The sequence below is a fragment of the Gorilla gorilla genome, chromosome 4 (assembly GCF_029281585.2).
Source record: "Gorilla gorilla gorilla isolate KB3781 chromosome 4, NHGRI_mGorGor1-v2.1_pri, whole genome shotgun sequence".
In the NCBI taxonomy this organism is placed as follows: domain Eukaryota; kingdom Metazoa; phylum Chordata; class Mammalia; order Primates; family Hominidae; genus Gorilla; species Gorilla gorilla.
This window is the reverse complement of record NC_073228.2, coordinates 101394830-101412510: the sequence shown is the minus strand read 5'-3', so window position 1 is coordinate 101412510 and position 17681 is coordinate 101394830. Positions and strand designations below refer to the sequence as shown.

Below are 17681 nucleotides of genomic sequence, written 5' to 3'. Positions count from 1 at the left end.
CACTTTTTTTTATCCAGTCTACCATTGATGGGCATTTGGGTTGATTCCATGTCTTTGCTATTGTGAATAGTGCTCCAGTGAACATAGGCATGCCTGTGTCCTTATGACATAAAGATTTATATTCCTTTGGGTATATACTCAGTAATGAGATTGCTGGGTCAAATGGTGTTCCTCCCTAGGTCTTTGAGAAATTGCCACACTGTCTTCCACAATGATTGAACTAATTTACACTCCCACCAATAGTGTACAAGCATTCCTTTTTCTCCACAACCTCGCCAGCATCTGTTATTTTGTGACTTTTTAATAATAGCCATTTTGACTGGCATAAGATGGTATCTCATTGTGGTTTTGATGTGCATTTCTCTAATGATCAGTGATGTTGAGCTTTTTTTCACAATCTTGTTGGCCGCATGTATGTCTTCTTTTACAAAGTGTCTGTTCATGTTCTTTGCCCACTTTTTAATGGGGTTATTTGTTTTTTTCTTGGAGAGCTGGATTTCTTACTGACAAATACTCTTATAAAGAGGCTAAAATTCAAATGGACCCTCAGGATTTGATATTTGGATTCTACATTCATCTGGGAGAACAACAGGAGAGTATAGTTTAAAACTATTCTAAAATTCAAAATAATTTAAAATATACTAATAGCCAGTTCTTCTGAATACACTTAAAATATATTAACCAGTACAGTTAAAACATATAATGGTATATTTTAATGAGATAACATTTTAAATGCTATATAGTATGCCAGTCTTAGTATATTTAAATTTTTGATATAAAACCTCAAAAGAATCAGTGGGGAGAAAGGATAATTCACTGACAGTGGCAGATCCTGACCTGAGGCACTGGCAGAATGGTATAAACTTACTACCTGTCATAGTGTCTACTGCCCCACAGGAAGCTCACACATCCCTCCACACCAATCCGCAGGAATACAGGCTGACCCGTGCGGCCTATTTCTACCCATTGTTCTCCTGCTCAAACAGATATGGAGTTTGATCTGCCAGTAAGCTACATATATAAACTTCAACCTGTTTTTGCAAGAATTCCCATTCTCTCCAAGTAATTCACTTGGAAACCATTATTCTCTGTCTGTCTCTCTTGCCTTCTTCCCCTTATTCCCTCTCTCTATCCAACTCCTCCTAGAGTTATCTTATATAAGTGGAAGGAGCCTAGAGTTAGAAGGAGGGTTAGTATGTGATTGGGAACTGCAGACCCTATTTGAGCCTTGGAGGGATGGTCACACTACAGCTCTCTTTAGAACATGAGGTACTGGCTGTACCATATGTCCTTGGTTTTGTCCCTTAGTCCAGAGCAACAGGAGAAGTCCCACTTAATAACCTAATATTTATGTTAATGAAAATAAAAATGTTGGGAAACATAAACACAAAACTAGTGACCATGGTTAAATCCAGTAGGGGACTGGCATGGGGAACTGGAAAAAAGGGAAGATACCCATGTACTCTCTCAATCTTTTCCAAGACTGTGTTTATGTATTACTTGTTAACTTAAACTTTTAAAAAATCAAAAGCAATTAAAAATTTAAAAACTAATTACAGTCTACTGTACAATAGTAGTGAATATAAATCACAGAATGGAGATTGGCCATATAAGTAAATATATATGCATATCTCACACAAATAAATTTTTAAACCTTAAAACTTTTATGATTTAATGAGTTACAAATATAAATTAGCTACTCATAAAGGAAGAAAAACAAACTTAAAAGTTATTGTTTCCTTAAGGTGTTGGATTCCTAGTGGCATTTCTTTCTTCTTTTTTCTAAAATTTCTACAATGAACATCTTTCTAAAATTAGGATGAAAAAAACTCAATAAAAAGCCCCTCTCATCTCTATCGTCCTTCTCCCCAAAGAAGTGTGTGTGTGTGTGTGTGTGTGTGTGTGTGTGTGTGTGTGTGTGTGTGTGTATGTCAAATAAATACAGTTGGTAAAACTGAGTCTGAATATTAGTAAAATAAAAAGATAAAAATAAGTATAGAAACTCAAACCCAGTAAGGAAACTTGATGATGTATCCTTTTTCCAAAGGGACAAATGTATAAAAACAGCTTTAATGATCTGATATTTTATCATTGGTTTTATATTTTTTTAAAAGTCAACTGAATTTTTAATACAGCATTCTTTTGAGAAGTATCAAGACAAAGAAATTTAAGTTCTTGAATTAAGCAATAAATACATGACTTTTTATCATTTTAAAACTTTCTGTAAACAAGTTCCTACAGCTTGCTGGCTTTTTCTTTTCCTTTTCTTTCCTTTTTCTTCAGAAGGAAGTATGCTAAAAATCTTTCTTGGTAAAAAGGAAAATTTCTTTCCTCTGGCCTTAAATAATTCTGACATTTAATATAACTCTTTTTTAAGTTTTATAATGTATTTTCCTTCAAAAAGAAAAGTGCACTAGGCTTGTGAACTAACCTTATATCTAAAATTAACCTGTGAATCAAATATACAATTGTGATCTATATACATAATAGACAATTTTCTTCAAGAAGTTAACTAACCCATAATGAAATCAAACACGAAGACACTCACATCATTTGGGCCAGCTCTCTGATGTAACCAAGGAAAGCTGGAAATGGAAGGAGGTAATGATCCAACAGAAGATACAGGAACCCTCCTATGACTAGGAAGGGTGAAGCCTGACTTACTCCCAAAAGCAGTCTTTGACAATTCAAGGACACAATTTAATTAAATGCCAGTGCATTTAATCCTTCTATCCTTGCAAATGGTAAAATCCTATCAACGGAAAAAGAAACTGTAAATTATATATTTCCTGAATCAAAGAAGAAAGTCAATGGAAGTAATGTAGTTATATGATATCATTTTAATCATTTAAAACAATCTTGGGTATCCTTATAAGTTAAATAAAAAAGAACAGATTTTTTACCTAATCAAAAAGAAGCAAGATTTTTTTATGAAATGAAAAATACTATGTAACAGATATACGGACACATTCCTTTTTTAAAGAGTGGGAAAATTTACTATTTTTTCCACATTTGAAAGTATTTCTTTTATTATTTTACGTGGACTCTACTTCACTAAAACTAAAGCGATAAACAGGGCAGTATTAAGCAAAAGCTTCTTTGTGAACTGGTGACTATCTCATCCAATTCTACATAAAAGCCTGTTAAAGGGGAGTTAGGATTTTAGCAAGTTAAACATTTGTCACACAGAAAATAGTAGGCAGTCTTCCCTGGAGATCTGGGGTCGCTGGACATTTATGCGAGTGAGCAACGTGCCCCTGATCACAGCAGGAAGGTTGCAAACGTGACACGTTCAGTGACAAAGCAAGGGCGCTAATTAGCGAAGGGTTCCGGTCTGACAGTAAAGGGCTTAACCTTTCTTGGGAAATAATGACCCAGACAATGTTTGAAGCCTCCATGTAAGTTTCAGAGAAGAATGAAGGATGCTGAGAACTGCCTTACATATGCTAAACTGACAGACACAGGTGACCGAACAATGAACTGTACACTTAGCAATGAACGAGAAAACACTTGATGGATGCTAGTGTCCTCCAGGGCAGCATTCCTCTTGTGTCCCTGAATTAAGATGAAACAATTTGATAGGTCGCATTATTTAGTTGTGTTGCTTTAAAGAAAATAGAAGACTTTTTTCTTCTATACATAAGGGATATATATTCTAAATATAGGGGATATATTTTCTGAAAACTTTTCCCAAATACCAACTTTCTGATAAGGCAACATCTGTGAACTTCACTGAAGATCAGAGGCAAATCTCAGTTAAAAGGCAAATCACGGCCGGGCGCGGTGGCTCACGCCTGTAATCCCAGCACTTCGGGAGGCCGAGGCAGGCGGATCACGAGGTCAGGAGATCAAGACTATCCTGGCTAACACAGTGAAACCCCGTCTCTACTAAAAATACCAAAAAAAAAAAAAAAAAAAAAAAAAAAATTAGCCGGGCGTGGAGGCGGGTGCCTATAGTCCCAGCTACTCCGGAGGCTGAGGCAAGAGAATGGCGTGAACACGGGAAGCACAGCTTGCAGTGAGCTGAGATTGTGCCACTGCGCTCCAGCCTAGGGTACAGAGCTAGACTCCATCTCAAAAAAAAAAAAAGAAAAAAGGCTAACCACTCATTGGCAAACACAAACATCCAGTGCATCCGTGCATCCAGTGGTTAAAATTACCTAGTATGACATCCAAGCCAAGGGTCCAAAAACTAAGTAAATGAGAACATAGCCTTCTTGTCTTCTAATGTAAAAAATTATTAGTGCTCCCAAAAGTTGTTTACATACATAAATTTTTACTTTTAACTGCACAAACTCTGAAGAGTATAAAAAAAGAAATGTACCCTGACTTTTTATTAAATGTAATTCAATCTGAGGGAAAAACACTCATTTTTTATTGTCTACCAAAACAATATGTATTATTTAATACATAAAGTAGGTAACTATTAATCATTCATTTTTTCTACTTCATCCACTCAACTTCTATTTGTTACACCTAAAATAGCTAACTAAGTCTTCTAGGATATTTATAAATAAACTGATATACATGTATGTAGTGTATATAAAAATACTGATGTTTACACATTCCATCAATGCTGAGTTGTCTTCCAGTATTTGTTTAGAAGGTATTAAAACTCTTGGTTCAGTAATAAAATACTAATTGTGTTTGCTAAAATATGCATCTTAAGAATTATAAACCCCAAGCCAGGTGCAGTGGCTCACGCCTGTAATCCCAACATTTTGGGAGGCCAAGGCTGGCAGTTCATCTGAGCTCAGGAGTTGGAGACCAGCCTGGGCAACATGGTGAAACCCCATCTCTACAAAAAATGCAAAAAACAGCTGGGCGTGGTGGTGCACCTGTAGTCCCAGCTGCTCAGGAGGCTGAGGCAGGAGAATCGCTTGAACCCAGGAGGTGGAGGTTGCAGTGAGCCGAGATGGTGCCATTGCACTCCAGCCTGGGTGACAGAGCGAGACCTTATCTCAAAAAAAAAAAAAAAAAAAAATCCAAGTAAATCAAGTTAATAGACCAGCAATAATAGTCTTAAATAAAGCACAAGAATTGGGGTTAGGAATTTTAAATGAAGACTACTGCAAAACAAATATCTGGTATACGTACTTACTGTATTACCTTTACAAACACTGAAAACCCTTAAATTCTGAAATATATCTGTCCCCAGTGATTTCAGCTTTATGGACTTGAGGGACTGTAGATTTGTACATTTGTTTTCCCAATCAGGACACTGAGAATCAGGTTTTTTATTTTCTCTAATAGAAATATTTCAAAATAGCAAGCATACATAGACTCTGGAGGAAGAGAGAAAATATAAGATTTGCGTAAAACTGTATTTGTTTCATTTTCCTTCGCTTGTTGCCATAGGCAACAATTTTCTCTTGGGGCAAAATAGTAACGGCTCTGCTGTACCATGACAACAGGAAAAACAAAGGCACATTATCCACCCCATCCCTTGTTAGGTGAAGAGTGAACTGTGCTCTGGTGAATGTTCAAAAGTGCCCTGAACCTTCCAGCATAAATGAATGTTCAAGGATTACATGGAACACAGAATCAGGTTAACCAGTAGGTTGGGAAAAACACTGGTGATTCAAAAAGACAAGATAATGAATGCAAGCTACATTGTTTGGAAGAAAGTTACTAAATTTGAAAATCAGTTGCTTGTAGGGAATGTCAACATTGAAGAACATCACAAAGTTTCAATTGCTTATGTTGATAAAATCAGCAACATAGTCTTATGGTTATAAAATTAGCTGACATAGTCTTCCAAAACAAGTTTTATATCAGGAAAATATAAAATACACCTATTTGTGACCAAAGAAGGCAATAGTACTTACTACCTTCTAGCAGACTATATCATTTTCTTATTATGCTATATATTAATTAATTATATTAATATAACTAAATTATATTAAAATAATATTATATTGATTATTATTTGTCTCCCCTGCTAGAATATAAGCTTCACTCTGGCAGAGATTTTCATTTGTTGTTCACCATGCATGCAGAACAACACCTGGTATATTCCACAAATAATCATGAAATTAATGACTAAAATTTAAAAGTAAAATTAAAACAAAGAAAATAATTCAATTGAAAACACATTACAGTAGAATTGAATCAGAAATTAATTTTTAAAAATAATCTCCAGGAAAAGCGAATCTGTACTTACTAAAGAAAAGGTGTCTCTTACCAGGCCCTGTAGCATTGCCCTAAAGTATTACCCTATAGGTAATGGGAGAAAACTGTCTTCATGGTGGACAAGTGGAGCACACAGGTTTTCCCACTTCGCAGACCCAGCTCACCACTCTCCGGATAGTAATACCTAGCTCTGCTACTTTCCATCTGAACTGATTCTACCAGAAAATTTATACTGCTACTTATTCAAGAGACTAAACATGGACTAAATGTTTAACTCCAAGGTCCTAGAAACAGATGTGAATAAGGATTGAAGCCAAAAAAAGTAGACATGGAATGAGACTATAAGGATTTCTACATTCTCCCTGCTTATCTAGGCATTAAATTTTAAGATGATCACGGAAAAGCACAACTGCAGCTTTTGGCTTAATCACAACTTGATCATTAAATATGATTTAAAATTTGAGCTTACTGAATTCTAAGGATAGTTCAAAATGTTTAGCAAGCTGTAGATAACAAATGAGTGTGTTACACTGTAGAAGCAATTAAGTTGGTGATGAATTTTGTGAAGGGTAAAACTGAACCTGTTCTTCCTAATTACAAACCCTCTCCATCCCCGAATATACTAACCACAACTATCACAATTCCTACCATTTTCACGACAAAGGAAGGTATTGTCTTGAAGATATCACTGGCCTCCTTCTTGCCCAATTCCCTTCTCAATTGTTCTTTGTCTAGCATTTCATGATGCTCCTCTTTTTGTTAGGTGGCACTCCACAATCCTAGATATTTTTCTGTTTGTATAAACCGTTTTTCTGAGACATTTCACACCCCTCCTCAACTGAAGTCATCCTATAGGGCTGGCCTTTCTTTTTTGTTCTTTTTCTTTTATTTCCCTTGACAATCCATACACTCATAATTTCTCCTACTAGAGAGGATGCTTTCTTGCAACAGGTACCATGTTGATGCTCAGTACGTGTTTGTTGAATGAATAATTCCCATTCTGGCCTATCATCAAGCCTATCATGCTTGTCACATGGAATTGTAAGATGTTGATTAAAATATGCCAATACACAAACTTAACAAACAAAATCTTTTAACTAGCAAAGAAAACAAAAACTTAAAGAGACAGCTACATAAAACAAGAATCAATACAGCATATTCCTAGACAAAGGAATAGGCTTCTCATGCCCGCAAGTACCCAGGAAAACAAATACTACAAGAAAGGTTTCCACCAAAGGAGAAAGGCTCAGCCTTGCCATCTTCAGCACTCACAAGAAAATTCATGTGATTCTTCTCTATGTCCTTATTTGCTCTTTCAGGCTAGTGGCTGTTGTAAAGCAACTCCAGCACATTCCTGAATGTTCACTGTGAGACTAGAAGAAACAAGACAACATCTCTCAGGAGACTGGGTTTAGGCCTGACCTAGATCCATTTCTGTAGGCCTCCAATATCATTTACCCATAAAATATTGTCAAGTCCTGCCTTAAAATTAACAGTTTCAAATACATCTTCCTATTCAAAACAATGTCCTGTCCTATAGCTCCTTTTTCTCATCACAAAGTTTAAAAAAAAAAAAGTATCTACCTTGCATTCTAAATGATTAACCTTAATGATTCTTCTTCGTATTGGCTACTCTATTACCTTCTATTCCCATAGCCACGATATTAGTCTAGGTTCATAGAAAACTTGAAGTGAACATATCGGTTCTGGGCTGAATGGTGTCTCCCCAGAATTCATATGTTGATAACGTGACTATATTAGGAGCTATTACGTGACTATTTCGGTGCTAAAGAAATGATCAAGGTAAAATGAGGTCATTAGGGTGGGCCCTAATCCAGCATGAATGGTGTCCATATAAAAAAAAAATTAGAACACGGACACACAAAGAGGAAAGGTCATGTGAAGAAAGAGGGAGAAGATACCATCTACAAGACAAAGAGAGAGGCCCTCAGAAGAAATCAACTCTGCTAATTTCTTCATCTTGGATTTCTAGTCTCTACAACTGTGAGGAAATACATTTCTATTATTTAAGCTACCCAGTCTGTGGTACATTCTTATGGTAGCCCAAGAAAATTAGCACAACATCCATATCATTATTTGATCCATTAACTTAGCCAATAAACCCTTGTTCTCTAGGCATAGTAAAAATCCAATATGTTTTCCTCTTGGTTTGGGGTTTTTATCTCTTTTTTCAATTTCCCTGATCTGAATGGCACACGTTAAGCATCATTTCTCCTGATCCTCTGCCCTTCTTTCAATGTTTCCAATCATATCCATCATCTCAGGGCTGTTTTGCAGATGCTCCCCTTCAATCATTCCAATCCAAACCAATTCACTCTATATACTTCTTTAAATTTAAGCCTCCTCTATAAAAAACATCCTTGGAATTAAAAAAAAAAAAGAGTCCCGAGCCAAGATGGCCAAATAGGAACAGCTCCGGTCTACAGCTCCCAGCATGAGCGACGCAGAAGACAGGTGATTTCTGCATTTCCATCTGAGGTACCGGGTTCATCTCACTAGGGAGTGCCAGACAGTGGCTGCAGGACAGTGGGTGCAGCGCACTGTGCGCGAGCCGAAGCAGGGCAAGGCATTGCCTCACTCAGGAAGTGCAAGGGGTCAGGGAGTTCCCTTTCCTAGTCAAAGAAAGGGGTGATAGACAGCACCTGGAAAATCAGGTCACTCCAACCCTATTACTGCGCTTTTCCAATGGGCTTAAAAAATGGCACACCAGGAGATTATATCCTGCACCTCCCTCGGAGGGTCCTACGCCCACGGAGTCTCACTGATTGCTAGCACAGAAGTCTGAGATCAAACTGCAAGGCGGCAGTGAGGCTAGGGGAGGGGCACCCGCCATTGCCCAGGCTTGCTTAGGTAAACAAAGCAGCCGGGAAGCTCAAACTGGGTGGAGCCCACCACAGCTCAAGGAGGCCTGCCTGCCTCTGTAGGCTCCACCTCTGGGGGCAGGGCACAGACAAACAAAAAGACAGCAGTAACCTCTGCAGACTTAAATGTCCCTCTCTGACAGCTTTGAAGAGAGCAGTGGTTCTCACAGCACGCAGCTGGAGATCTGAGAACGGGCAGACTGCCTCCTTAAGTGGGCCCCTGACCTCTGACCCCCAAGCAGCCTAACTGTGAGGCACTCCCCAGTAGGGGCAGACTGACACCTCACACGGCCAGGTACTCCTCTGAGACAAAACTTCCAGAGGAAGGATCAGACAGCAGCATTCGCGGTTCACAAAAATCTGCTGTTCTGCAGACACTGCTGTTGCTGATACCCAGGGAAACAGGGTCTGGAGTGGACCTCTAGCAAACTCCAACAGACCTGCAGCTGAGGGCCCTGTCTGTCAGAAGGAAAACTAACAAACAGAAAGGACATCCACACCAAAGACCCATCTGTACATCACCATCATCAAAGACAAAAAGTAGATAAAACCACAAAGATGGAGAAAAAACAGAGCAGAAAAATTGGAAACTCTAAGAAGCAGAGCACCTCTCCTCCTCGAAAGGATCGCAGTTCCTCACCAGCAACAGAACAAAGCTGGACAGAGAATGACTTTGATGAGTAGAGAGAAGAAGGCTTCAGACAATCAAAATACTCCAAGCTACAGGAGAAAATTCAAACCAAAGACAAAGAAGTTAAAAACTTTGAAAAAAATTTAGATGAATGTATAACTAGAATAACCAATACAGAGAAGTGCTTAAAGGAGCTGATGGAGCTGAAAGCCAAGGCTCGAGAACTACGTGAAGAATGCAGAAGCCTCAGGAGCCGAAGCGATCAACTGGAAGAAAGGGTATCAGTGATGGAAGATGAAATGAATGAAATGAAGCGAGAAGGGAAGTTTAGAGAAAAAAGAATAAAAAGACACAAACAAAGCCTCCAAGAAATATGGGACTATGTGAAAAGACCAAATCTACATCTGATTGGTGTACCTGAAAGTGACAGGGAGAATGGAAACAAGTTGGAAAACACTCTGCAGGATATTATCCAGGAGAACTTCCCCAATCTAGCAAGGCAGGCCAACATTCACATTCAGGAAATACAGAGAACGCCACAAAGATACTCCTTGAGAAGAGCAACTCCAAGACACATAATTGTCAGATTCACCAAAGTTGAAATGAAGGAAAAAATGTTAAGGGCAGCCAGAGAAAAAGGTCGAGTTACCCACAAAGGGAAGCCCACCAGACTAACAGCGGATCTCTCGGCAGAAAATCTACAAGCCAGAAGAGAGTGGGGGCCAATATTCAACATTCTTAAAGAAATGAATTTTCAACCCGGAATTTCATATCCAGCCAAACTAAGCTTCATAAGTGAAGGAGAAATAAAATCCTTTACAGACAAGCAAATGCTGAGAGATTTTGTCACCACCAGGCCTGCCCTAAAAGAGCTCCTGAAGGAAGCACTAAACATGGTAAGGAACAGGCAGTACCAGCCACTGCAAAATCATGCCAAATTGTAAAGACCATTGAGGCTAGGAAGAAACTGCATCAACTAACGAGCAAAATAACCAGCTAACATCATAATGACAGGATCAAATTCACACATAACAATATTAACTTTAAATGTAAATGGACTAAATGCTCCAATTAAAAGACACAGACTGGCAAATTGGATAAACAGTCAAGACCCATCAGTGTGCTGTATTCAGGAAACCCATCTCACGTGCAGAGACACATATAGGCTCAAAATAAAAGGATGGAGGAAGATCTACCAAGCAAATGCAAAACAAAAAAAGGCAGGGGTTGCAATCCTAGTCTCTGATAAAACAGACTTTAAACCAACAAAGATCAACAGAGACAAAGAAGGCCATTACATAATGGTAAACAGATGAATTCAACAAGAAGAGCTAACGATCCTAAATATATATGCACCCAACACAGGAGCACCCAGATTCATAAAGCAAGTCCTTAGAGACCTACAAAGAGACTTAGACTCCCACACAATAATAATGGGAGACTTTAACACCCCACTGTCAACATTAGACAGATCAACGAGACAGAAAGTTAACAAGGATACCCAGGAATTGAACTCAGCTCTGCACTAAGCGGACCTAATAGGCATCTAGAGAACTCTCCACCCCAAATCAACAGAATATACATTTTTTTCAGCACCACACCACACCTATTCCAAAATTGACCACATACTTGGAAGTAAAGCTCTCCTCAGCAAACGTAAAAGAACAGAAATTATAACAAACTGTCTCTCAGACCACAGTGCAATCAAACTAGAACTCAGGATTAAGAAACTCACTCAAAACCACTCAACTACATGGAAACTGAACAACCTCTCCTGAATAACTACTGGGTACATAACGAAATGAAGGCAGAAATAAAGATGTTCTTTGAAACCAACAAGAACAAAGACACAACATACCAGAATCTCTGGGACACATTCAAAGCAGTGTGTAGAGGGAAATTTATAGCACTAAATGCCCACAAGAGAAAGCAGGAAAGATCCAAAATTGACACCCTAACATCACAATTAAAAGAACTAGAAAAGCAAGAGCAAACACATTCAAAAGCTAGCAGAAGGCAAGAAATAACTAAAATCAAAGCAGAACTGAAAGAAATAGAGACACAAAAAACCCTTCAAAAAATTAATGAATCCAGGAGCTGGTTTTTTGAAAGGATCAACAAAATTGATACACCGCTAGCAAGACTACTAAAGAAGAAAAGAGAGAAGAATCAAATAGACACAATAAAAAATGATAAAGGGGATATGACCACCGATCCCACAGAAATACAAACTACCATCAGAGAATACTACAAACACCTCTACGCAAATAAACTAGAAAATCTAGAAGAAATGGATAAATTCCTTGACACATACACCATCCCAAGACTAAACCAGGAAGAAGTTGAATCTCTGAATAGACAAATAACAGGCTCTGAAATTGAGGCAATAATCAATAGCTTACCAACCAAAAAGAGTCCAGGACCAGATGGATTCACAGCCGAATTCTACCAGAGGTACAAGGAGGAACTGGTACCGTTCCTTCTGAAACTATTCCAATCAATAGAAAAAGAGGGAATCCTCCCTAACTCATCTTATGAGGCCAGCATCATCCTGATACCAAAGCCGGGCAGAGACACAACCAAAAAAGAGAATTTTAGACCAATATCCCTGATGAACATTGATGCAAAAATCCTCAGTAAAATACTGGCAAACCAAATCCAGCAGCACATCAAAAAGCTTATCCATCATGATCAAGTGGGCTTCATCCCTGGGATGCAAGGCTGGTTCCATATATGCAAATCAATAAATGTAATCCAGCATATAAACAGAACCAAAGACAAAAACCACATGATTATCTCAATAGATGCAGAAAAGGCCTTTGACAAAATTCAACAACCTTCATGCTAAAAACTCTCAATAAATTAGGTATTGATGGGACATATCTCAAAATAGTAAGAGCTGTCTATGACAAAGCCACAGCCAATATCATACTGAATGGGCAAAAACTGGAAGCATTCCCTTTGTAAACCAGCACAAGACAGTGATGCCCTCTCTCACCACTCCTATTCAACATAGTGTTGGAAGTTCTGGTCAGGGCAATCAAGGAAGAGAAAGAAATAAACGGTATTCAATTAAGAAAAGAGGAAGTCAAATTGTCCCTGTTTGCAGACGACATGATTGTATATCTAGAAAACCCCATCGTCTCAGCCCAAAATCTCCTTAAGCTAATAAGCAACTTCAGCAAAGTCTCAGGATATAAAATCAAAGTGCAAAAATCACAAGCATTCTTATACACCAATAACAGACAAGCAGAGAGCCAAATCATGAGTGAACTCCCATTCACAATTGCTTCAAAGAGAATAAAATACCTAGGAATCCAACTTACAAGGGATGTGAAGGACCTCTTCAAGGAGAACTACAAACCACTGCTCAAGGAAATAAAAGAGGATACAAACAAATGGAAGAACATTCCATGCTTATGGGTAGGAAGAATCAATATCGTGAAAATGGCCATACTGCCCAAGGTAATTTATAAATTCAATGCCATCCCCATCAAGCCACCAATGACTTTCTTCACAGAATTGGAAAAAACTACTTTAAAGTTCATATGGAACCAAAAAAGAGCCCGCATTGCCAAGACAATCCTAAGCAAAAAGAACAAAGCTGGAGTCATCATGCTACCTGACTTCAACTATACTACAAGGCTACAGTAACTAAAACAGCATGGTACTGATAACAAAACAGATATATAGACCAATGGAACAGAACAGAGGCCTCAGAAATGACACCAAACATCTACCACCATCTGATCTTTGACAAACCTGACCAAAACAAGAAATGGGGAAAGGATTCCCTATTTAATGGTGGTGGGAAAACTGGCTAGCCGTATGTAGAAAGCTGAAACTGGATCCCTTCCTTACACCTTATACAAAAATTAATTCAAGACGGATTAAAGACTTCCGACACTGGCCAGAACTTCCTAAAACCATAAAAACCCTAGAAGAAAACCTAGGCAATACCATTCAGGCCATAGGCATGGGCAAGGACTTCATGACTAAAACAACAAAAGCAATGGCAACAAAAGCCAAAATAGACAAATGGGATCTAATTAAACTAAACAGCTTCTTTACAGCCAAAGAAACTACCACCAGAGTAAACAGGCATGGGAGAAAATTTTTGCAATCTACCCATCTGACAAAAGGCTAATATCCAGAATCTACAAAGAATTTAAACAAATTTACAAGAAAAAAAACAATGCCATCAAAAAGTAGGCAAAGGATGTGAAAACACAGTTTTCAAAAGAAGACATTTATGCAGCCAACAGACACATGAAAAAAATGCTCATCATCACTGGTCATCAGAGAAATGCAAATCAAAACCACAATGAGATACCATCTCATGCCAGTTAGAATGGTGATCATTAAAAAGTCAGGAAACAACAGGTGTTGGGGAGGATGTGGAGAAATAGAAACACTTTTACACTGTTGGTGGGAGTGTAAACTAGTTCAACCATTGTGGAAGACAGTGTGACGATTCCTCATGGATCTAAAACTAGAAATACCATTTGACCCAGCGATCCCATTACTGGGTATATACCCAAAGGATTAAAATCATGCTACTATAAAGACATATGCACACGTATGTTTATTGTGGCACTATTCACAATAGCAAAGACTTGGAACCAACCCAAATGTCCATCATTGATAGACTGGATTAAGAAAATGTGGCACATATACACCATGGAGTACTATGCAGCCATAAAAAAGGATAAGTTCATGTCCTTTGTAGCAACATGGATGAAGCTGGAAACCATCATTCTAAGCAACTATTGCAAGGACAGAAAACCAAAGACTGCATGTTCTCACTCACAGGTGGGAATTGAACAACGAGAACACTTGGACGTAGGGCGGGGAACATCACACACCGGGGCCTGTCATGGGGTGGGGAGATCGGGGAGGGATAGCATTAGGAGAAATACCTAATGTAAATAATGAGTTAATGGGTGTAGCAAACCAACATGGCACATGTATACATATGTAACAAAACTGCACGTTGTGCACATGTACCATAGAACTTAAAGTATAATTAAAAAAAAGAAAGAAAGTCATATATTAAAAATATGTATTTCTTATGCTGGAAATTCTATGGTCTTTCCTTAGGAAATTAAAAAAAAATTTCCTGAACTATCACATGTAGATTTTTTTTAGCCAAAAATTACTTTTAAGTGTTTACAGAAATGGAAATAATTTTGGCTTACACTGTATTCAAGTCAACTCTAACCTGTTAAGATACTAATATTTAAGATATCCCCAGAAAAGTCAAACCAGGTGGGCCATGCTTAAGACCAGTTAGGTCTATTCTCACAACTACATTCTAAACAATTTAATACCTGAAATAAAGGAAACGGTCTAAAAGTTAAAAAGCAAGTAAACAAATAAAACTAAGTTTTCAATACACACCTATACATTTAAAATACACATATTTCAAAGGTATTTTAAATAACTAAAGACAAAGTGTTATGCTCGCAATATCACATTTTGCATCATAGAGTCTATTCGCTTCTGCTAGCAAGATTGGTACTAAAAGCAGGCACTGAATACTAATTTTAACAATACAAAACAACTGTTTTCATCTTTATACAGAACAAATATTAATTGTTTTCACACACGACTCTGTTTCTGTCAATATAATTATAGGCAATTATAATTTCAATTAATGAGAACTATATTATATCTTCACTAGATTGAAACAAAACTTTTAAACAAAATGGGTTCTACTTTATTGACAGAATTTCCAAAAGAAAACAAAGTTTATACAAAGCCAATAATAAATTAATACCCTTCAAATATGTGTCATAAGATTATGAAAGCCATAATACCTATTTTTCTAGATTGTTCAGTCAGATAATATAAGAACAATAAATATTAGAATATGTTATTATAATTTTTAACCAATTTTTATCTTTAGACTTAAAAGACTAGACAAAGACAAAAGGAAATAAATGCAGATGATTACAGTTTACTAGTCTGGAACATATTCTATTGTTGAAAGATGAGGAAAAGTATGAAAATCAGAGAGAGAACTGGTCTATCAGTCTGGATTTTATTTTTCATTTGTAAGAATCAAGAAACTCAAAGTAAATAGACTTAAACAATTTTTTAAGGGAAGAGAAAGATTTATTGGCTCATATCAAGGAGCAGATTTATATTCACACACAGCCTAATACAGGACTGAAATATAACCAGAATCCTCCTTAACTTTTCTTCCTCTGGGTTGCTTAATTTTTAGGCTTCACATGGTAGCCCCTGAGAAATGCTAGGCTCTCCCTTGAATCTTTAATACTTATAAACCTCAATAATCACATCACTAAGCTCAAAGGAGGAAAGAAAGTATTTACCCCAACATTCCCACCAAAATCCTCCTGGGGTTTATTCTAATTGGACCAGTTTGGGTCACATGCCCTAAATGATACACTCCAAATGGCTTGAGCTAACTGAGTCTCACCTCTGGAACTAGGTGTGAAGTCAACCCATTAGGGAATGTCGCCAGGAAAAGGGGAGCATGGGTATTGGCCAGCAAACCACCACTATAAAAGGGTATGGCAAATCCCCAAATGCTGAACATATTTTTTCAGTATCAACTTTCGTTTTTCAAGCCAACTTTTAAAAACTATGTTAAAGAAATTTGCTTACCTTGATTGTATTGATTTTCTATAGCTGCATAACAAAAAACTTGGAGACTTAAAATAACACCCAGATGGAAGGGAGCCATGGGGCAAGGACCTCAGACTGGCCTCTAGTGGCTGACAGTGGGCCCCAGTTGACAACCACCAAGAAAATCAAGACAAGTACCATAAGAAATTGAATTATGACAAAACAAAATGAGCTTGGAAGTGGACCCCAAGCTCTCAGTGGTAATGTAGCCCAGACAACACATTCATTTTAGCTTTTTTCACATTCATTACCACCAGTATGGCTTAACTGAGCCCTCTACTTTGGGTGTCACAAAGCTAAAATGAATGTGTTGTCTGGGCTACATTACCACTGAGAGCTTGGGGTCCACTTCCAAGCTCATTTTGTTTTGTCATAATTCAGTTTCTTATGGTGGTTGTCCTGGTTTTCTCGCTGGTTGTCAACTGGGGACCACTCTCAGCCACCAGAGGCCAGTCGCAGGTCCTTGCCCCATGGCTCCCTTCCGTCTCAAAACCACCAATAGAGAACCTCTCTCAAGTTGAATCCTTCTCACATCTCAACTCTATCTGACTTCTGTCTCTGATCTCTAGAAACAGATTTAAAGGGCTCACATAATTAGGTGAGATTACCCAGATAATCTCCCTAATTTAAGGATCTTAATTCATCTGCATTTGGGATCTTAATTTATCTGCAAAATCTCTTCATAGCAGTACCTACATTAGTGTTTGGCAGAATAACTGGGTGAAGATGTATATGTACACCTGGGTCCAGAAATCTTGGGGACTATCTTTGAATTCTGCTGCCCACATTAGTGTATATATATTAATATATACACTATATATATACACACACACACACGTACGTATGTATATATAAACATACATATATACACATGTACATATATATATATATATATATACACATACAGCTTTTAAGAAGTATGGGATGAGAATGGGCTGAAAGAAATGGAGGCGGATTTTGTTTTCTTAATAAATCCATTTGTTTTCTGGAACTACCACAAAAAAAAAAAAAGAAGAAGTCTGTGGCACAAGGGAAATAGTCTAAAATTTTAAACTGCATGAAAAATAGAAAAGTAGAACCAAAGAGAACAAACTGGATGTTATGGTTCTTGTTTTGATTGGCTTTTTGGGTTTTGGTTGGCTTTCTGGTTTTTGTTTTGCTTTGCTTTGTTTTTTAGCAAGTCAAGTGACACATCTGGAACCTTAAATCAAAATTGTTCTTAAGGGGGAAGAAAGTTTATCTTTCAGAAAGGACAATACAATTATATAATAACTAAATTTGGAGCATAAGTCAAGCTCATTCTATGCTTTCTTAGAAAATAAAGAGGTAAAGCCAAAGAAATCTTCCCTAAAAACTCCAAATCAAATATGTTTATGGAAGTT

At 37.6% G+C, this 17681-nt stretch overlaps 1 long non-coding RNA gene across 1 annotated transcript in view; it reads right to left on the bottom strand.

Moving 5' to 3' along the window:
• Positions 1-16544, bottom strand: part of LOC129533599 (uncharacterized) — a 762991-nt gene extending 746447 nt beyond the window's left edge. Inside the window, exons 1-2 of the long non-coding RNA XR_010133635.1 lie at positions 16279-16544; positions 7405-7505 (exon numbers count right to left, since the gene is read on the bottom strand). This is a non-coding gene — a long non-coding RNA (uncharacterized lncRNA). The remainder of the gene's footprint in view (positions 1-7404; positions 7506-16278) is intronic.
• Positions 16545-17681: the final 1137 nt, after the last annotated feature.